Source organism: Lissotriton vulgaris, chromosome 3_1 (genome assembly GCF_964263255.1).
Source record: "Lissotriton vulgaris chromosome 3_1, aLisVul1.2, whole genome shotgun sequence".
Taxonomy (NCBI): Eukaryota; Metazoa; Chordata; class Amphibia; order Caudata; family Salamandridae; genus Lissotriton; species Lissotriton vulgaris.
The window spans coordinates 134489355-134496572 of NC_141689.1; positions in this window are offsets into that span (position 1 = coordinate 134489355).

A 7218-nucleotide genomic window follows, 5' to 3' on the forward strand; every position below is an offset into this window, starting at 1 on the left:
TGTTTCTTCCGCACTGTATGGGGCGGGTGTATGGGGCCATAGTGAAGGTCCTTCGCTCCAAACTGATGAAAATAAGTTTTTAAAGAGACTGCTATGTGTTCCTTCTTCTGCCTCTGTACAACTAATCCACGATGAGGTAGGGATCGAGTTTATATCTGACTTAGCAGCCGTTCGGCCACTCTTATTGTGGCGTTCTATTTGGGCTAAGCCAGAGACTCGATTCTCTCAAGAGATTATTCTTGACTGTATAGGTTTGGACCACTCATCACGTATACAGTGGCTGAGATACATTCAATTCTGGTATAACCTTTTATTTGATATTGATGTCTTTCTTGATCCAGAACTGGCAGTCGCTATTCCCAAAAAAGAAATCAAGCAAACGTTTTTAAATTTTAAAAAGGCAGAGCGAGACAAAGTGCACGGTAAGTTAGCCATCGTGAAGTTCTATAAGGAACTGAATTTAACTCCGGGGCTTCAATCCTACCTTGTGAACGTGACTCGTCCATCCCACCAATTCGTATTAACCCGAGTCAGATTGGGCATCGTACACCACCTTGTTGCGTTCCCAAACCAGAAAGTCAGATCTGAGATCCCCTGCCCGTGCGACAATACCTCACGACAGAGCTGTTGCCATTTTTTACTTTTCTGCAAATTTTACCACTTTCTAAGGGTAAAATACCTTAAGCCCATTTTTATAAAATATAACATCCGATCCTCAAAGACTGCGTTGATATTACTATCCTGTTTGGAGAATGTGGATATTTGCCTTTTTGTGGCCACTTTTATTTTGAAATGAACAGCTGCCAGGAAAAGTATAGTGTTGTAATAATCTTATACATACCTGTCTGTACTAAACGATTTGTATATGTTGTATACAAAACATTTTAACTTTGTACTATGCTAGTTTCATGCCCTTTGAGATGTACAGTTGCCAGGAAAGGTATAGTGCTGCTATTATTTTTATACATTCCTGTCTGTACATAAAAGTTTTTGTAAAATGCCGAACTATCATTCATGTTTTATGTTTACAGTATGTATTGTATGGTCCTTTTTTATACATCTAATTTATCCTCCAATGCCCATTTCGAGCCGTTCGGACCTCTGTTTTAACGTACAGCTACCAGGAAATATCACTTGGAGTGACAAATATATTGTTTTCCTGTCTGTACACATATGATCTTTTGTATAACTTTTATATTGCTTATATTTCTAAACCATTAACTGTTGCCCACTAATCGTTGTACATGTTTCCTATCCCCTTTTTGCACTATCCATGTATACATTTTGAGTCTTTTTTTGTACATATAAGGAATCGTATTTTAATGTTTTGTTTGTATGATTTGTACTTTCAAATCGAATAAAAGCTTATGAAATGAAAATGAAAGTGGGAAAGTTAATTACAGAAAACCCCCTGGAGACATTTTCAACAAATATAGAATAGGCGCTACTACATAGCAGTCCCTACCATTTGCCCAAATTTGGTGGAATTCCATTGAGACATTTAGGCTACAGGCCTGTCTAAATATCCTGAGGTAAATTACATGACCAAAACATATATGAAGTGTTAGAATTTACAACCAATTAAGAAGTTTCTCTCATTTTTTACGATTATTTCCTGACATTTGATTGGTTATGTACATGAATAAAAAAAAAAAAGAGAATGAAACACAGCCATTTTGACTACTACTTCCTGAAGTACATTTGAAAAGAAATTACACTGACAACTTCAACTGCTTTCTCAAAGGTAAGCTGTTATTTTGGAAAGTGAAGTATGTTGTACACTTTAAGTTAATTTGAGAAAAAATATTCTGTTAGTTATATACTATCCCTCTGTAATAGTTATAGATTGAGATAAGCTTCTCTGTTATAGTTATGGATTGAGTTAGGCTTCTCTTGTATAATTATTCATTTACTTAGGCTTTATCACATACACTTTTTTATATTTCTAATTCCAGCCTGATGCCATACACTGCCCAAAGATAACTTCACTGTTAAAAAATCCAAACTACATGTCTGAACTTAAACCCAACAGTGCCCTATCTCTACTGATATCATTATTTTTTATGCAATTTACAGCAACAAAATGGAAGGAGAAAAGAATATTTCTTTTGAAATTGTTTTGGACAGCAACCATGATGGAAAAAATGCAGAAAAGGATAACATTGACTTTATGATTGAGTGTCTGGACCTTGAATTACTTGAGTGTGTGGAATCAATGGAAACACAGAACGTAAATACAGACATTCAAGACAATATATTATTAGAAGTTTTATTAAATTATAAAAAAGAATCAGAAGAATACATTTATATTGAATAATCAAAAATTGTTCGAGCCATTATTCATTTTTATATGTAATTGATCAAGTAGATCAAAAAATTTTAAAATATAAAGTGAGACTTAGAGTATACTGTGCAACTTTTTTGTGTTTCATAGAAAGTTTGCTCCTTTCTCCCACTATATTATCTCCAATGTGTATTTAACATCTCTTTATCATCTCCTGCCTACATGTTGTTTCTGCTTTCCTGACAGACTACGCTATGAATTCCATATACCACAATAACTTTGTGGTAAATTAAATATTACCCTGTCAGAATTTCTATACTTAAACAAAGGGTCATGCATATAATGAGAGGCAGAGTCCGTGGTGTCCGATTCAAAAGGGCTTTATTTCAGTAACACGAGTTAAGGGAGAATCGGGTTCCGTCACCACTAAGGTTCAGGAAGGGTCTTCATCTGAACTTTATTCACAGAGTACAATATTTATACATTGAAAATACATTGACTCGCATAGAGAAGGAGGAGCGCTCCAGGCAGAGCAAGAGAAAGAGAGAGATAAGAGCATGTGGGCGTGCAAGAGGGCGTGTAAGGAGGCGTACATGTAAGCGTTCACTTGAGGAGTCATAGGTGAGTCATAGGTGGGTGGATACATGGAGGGGGTCTGCATGGTCAGCTGTAACCTTTACCCTACTTGTGTGCGTAACTTGGTCATGACGTGCAATTAACGTGTAACTGGGGGAAGCTGGGGGGAGCTGACTTTCGATCTAGTAGAGAAACCTTCAGTGTCGGGACGACCTGCACGTCTGGTATTATCTGATATCTTGAGTTTGGAGGATGTATTGTCTGAAGTAAAGGTCGCTCGAGCAAAGGTTGCTCATCACCAAGAGCCGGTGTGGGCATATATTTCTTCGTGCATTGTGTGGGGGCCATGGGCTTTCTATGGATGCAAGCTCGGTAAATCACTTAAACAGAGACAGAAAGGCTAGGCCCTATCTCTGTAGACGGGTTATGTTTACCTTCTTCACTAGGCAGGAATGTGTTTCTGTGGAGCATGCAGATAATTGTGTGCAAAATACTGTCTTGGCAGGCCGGGCTGGGCCCCTCTCGACTGAGCCAGAAGTATGCGAGAGGTCAGGGATACGTAGCTGAGCTGCAGCTTTCAGAGTGTCTGGAGGCAAGAAACCTGGAATCGGAGACTGGATCAAGCTGAGCCACAAAACGGGTTCATCTCGACTTTTAAACGTGCACAATGCAAATACATTGGCAACATAGGCCTCAGTGCAGAATTAACGTTTCTTTCATGGAAGGCTTGGTAACTGACATTCTAATATGGGACGGAAATGCAGAGGCAACATTATTACAGGCATGAGAGGGAAAATGCATGGGTGACATGCACATACACTGAACGTGGGGCACACGCAGGGGACACATTGGCCACGTAAAATTTCTATTTCCTCATTTCCTCCTTGTCCCCTACTGTGCCCTTCAGGACACATCTATATTCATCAGACCGTATATCTGATCATACAGCATCATTTGTTCATCTCTTTTCTTTTGTATACATGGATGGGGAATACAGGCAGTGGCACACAGGCCGCAAATCGCCGGGCCGCATTGCAGACAGAGACAGCAGCCGAATATCATAAGCAGTATCATTCCTAGGAACGATAACACTGTCCATCCCCATCCCGATATTACACTCCAGAGCCAACCGGACCAAGTCCATGTGCCTGGGTCTTGATGTATCTCGTGAGCTATCTTGTGGAGCCTTGTTATTGCTGCGTACACAGATGGCGCGTTATTAGGAATAAACACGCAACAACTGGAGCCGATCACTCTACAAGCCCAGCCCCTATCTGCCAGGATGACGTCAAGAACAAGGCGATTCTGAAGAACAAGTCGCATGGCAGACTGCTCCTCGGTCAAGTTCGCCAGGGCAGAAGCAGTCTCATTTACTACTGCTTCCAGAGTTCTTGTTAACCTGCGTATGAGTTTACTGTTTTCAACGGGACCAATGAAGAAAAGGAATCCTTGAAATCTGTATATTGCTCCCAAGCTGTCTCAGTCTGATCAACCACTGGGGATTCGATCTCCCTCCTGTGTCTAACATGCACTAGTCGTGAATCTCGATGATAATGGGATGGGGCTAGAAAGACGGGTGGCAGCAGGAACGCTATATAACATGTCCCACCCCAGTCTAAGGGCAGATGTACATAGGCTGTCTGACCGCAAATGAAATAGGAATGGCGGGAAGCTTTGAAAGAAGACTTTCCTTTATCATTAAACTCGACTACAGTATTACATTCACTGTGTCCCAAATGCACTGATCCTTTCTTTCTAACGCACAATTCACCTTTTACTGGTAGGACTGATATAAACGGTGGACTTGTATTTTGCTCGGACTGGACATTCAGAATCATAAAGTTAAGGGAAGCATTTCCTTGTTCGTACACTTCATTTTCTAGATCGGTCCCCTTTCTTTGGGGAAGACCGTCTTTGTCTGGAAAGCATGCCTCATGCATTACTGTATTCAAATTTCCCCATATCCAGACACCCTGAGAAACTGCGGACTTTCTGTCTAGTGCTGACATTAAAGCAAACCATGCTCCGCACGAACCATTGTGTGAGAACGGAAAAGGAAAGAGGGGCAGAACTCCCTTCGTTTTCTGATAAGGTGGGAGTCAGCCACATACCCAGCAATTTGTTACATTGCTGGTCTGATGAGAATGGTGCAACATTCGAATAAAAGTATTGTTGCGCAGGGCTGGTCGATATGACAGTTCATGGGGTGGCAGATCACTGAATGTATGCTCTACAGTGTCATTAATGGAAAAGTGTATACCTGAAGAAATAGGAGGAAAGAAAACATGTAGTGTCAAGCTGATACATATTATGGTTATACTCAGAAGAGACATAAAAATCAGAGTTACTATACATCTACTGCGTAATATCTTGCAGTATTTCTCTCTCATCTTGCTCTTTTTACTATTCTGGTCCATGGTCTTATACATGTCAGGAACCTGTCTAACCGATTCACCACCTAGTGGACTTAAACAATTAAACGCTGTCTGACTTACTAGACCGTAACTTGGACCTGTATTCTTGTTGCGGAGTCTTTTCTAGCAAAGGGGGCTTAAAGTCCGTAAGATCTGAACTGTCTTTAGTCTTGATCAAAGTTCCAGAATCTCCAAAGAATTTTTTGCAATGTTGGGCATGAAGCCATCCTTTACGCCCTTCGACCTTGACGGCAGTCCTCGTGGTGAGCAATACTAATTTCGGTGTCTTCCAGCGCGGCTCAAGGGGGCTTGATCGATCAAAATTACGCACATATATGTAATCACCAGGGACGATGGCATGTTCCTTGACCTGGGTGTTGTCAGGGAAGGCGGCGGCAACCTGTGAACGACAAGAGAGTAGTGCAGACATCAAGGAAGCCAGGTAATCTGTCAGCATGTTACTGTCAACATCAGTTATTTTCTTAGGCATAGGCGTACCCCACATATTCGGTGGTCTACCGAAAACCACTTCATAAGGAGATAGGCCTGTTCTGGAATGAGCTACCATACGCATGTAAAAGAGGGCAACCGGCAAGGCTACCATCCAATCCACGCCTTTTTCTGCACAAATCTTCGCTAATTTCGTTTTAAGTGTCTGATTATGGCGCTCGACAAGTCCGGCTGCTTCAGGGTGTCGTACACAATGAAACTTCCACTGGTATCCTAACAGAAGGGACACTTGTTTCATTAATTCAGAAGAAAAGGGCTGACCATTATCTGAGTACACGACACGGGGCAATCCCTATCGTGGGAAAAACTCACGCACCAGTTGCCTGGCGGTGGTCATAGCAGTATAATCTGGGACTGGGTACGCTTCTGTCCATCTAGATAGTGCACACACAACTACCAGGACATACTTGTAACCTCTACATCTGTCCATCTGGATATAATCCATCTGGAGGACTTCAAAAGGATGGTCAGGAGGATGAAATCCACCTTGTTCCACCGGAATGCCTTTGCCTGGATTGAACTGGCAACAGATCATACAGGTACGTACTTTCTGTTTTGCTGCTGCACGTAGGTGCTTGTTAAACCAGATATTCTGTAAGCTGTCTAGCATTGCCTTTTCTCCTAAGTGTGCTGGACTATGTGCTGTGTTTATGATGACTTGTACCATAGAGTCTGGGAGAAACCATGTAGCTTTGCCCTTAGTCATCCAACCCTGAACCCTGGTCAGTCTGGACCCCTCCTTGTTCAGTCCATTTCTTTATTTCATCTGGAGTGGCATGTGTCTGTATGTCAAGTACATCTTGTGAAGGATCCCTGACTGTCATGCTTTTTGTCAGTAATGGTACCTCTGTCTTTGTCGTGTCTGCTGGTGTCTGGGCTGTAATTTTAGCAGTTCGATCTGCCAGGTCATTACCCTGGGAAATGGTGTCTGTAACTTTGGTGTGTGCTTTGCATTTTAGGATGGCTATGGCTGCAGGTAAATGTATTGCGTCTAACAGAGCCTGAATAAGCGGGCCGTGCTGAATTTTAGCCCCATGAGAGGTCAAGAAACCTCTCTCCCTCCATAACACTCCGAAATCATGAACAACACCGAATGCGTACTGTGAATCTGTATAAATGTTCACTTTCAAGTTCTTGGCTCTTATGCAGGCTTGTGTCAGAGCGATGAGCTCTGCTGCTTGTGCTGACAGTGTGTCTATTCTTTGTGTCTCCATGACTTCAGTATCAGTGGTCACGGCATATGCGGCCACTAACTCTCCTGTGCTTGTTCTCATGCATGAACCATCTACATAAAGTGTCAGGTCAGGGTCTGGCAGTGCAATATCTGTCAGGTCTTGTCTTGGTTTCGTCACGGTATTCATTACTTCCACACAGTCATGTGGTGCAGTGTCTACTGTACTTGAGGGCAAAAGTGTAGCAGGGTTGAGAATGTTA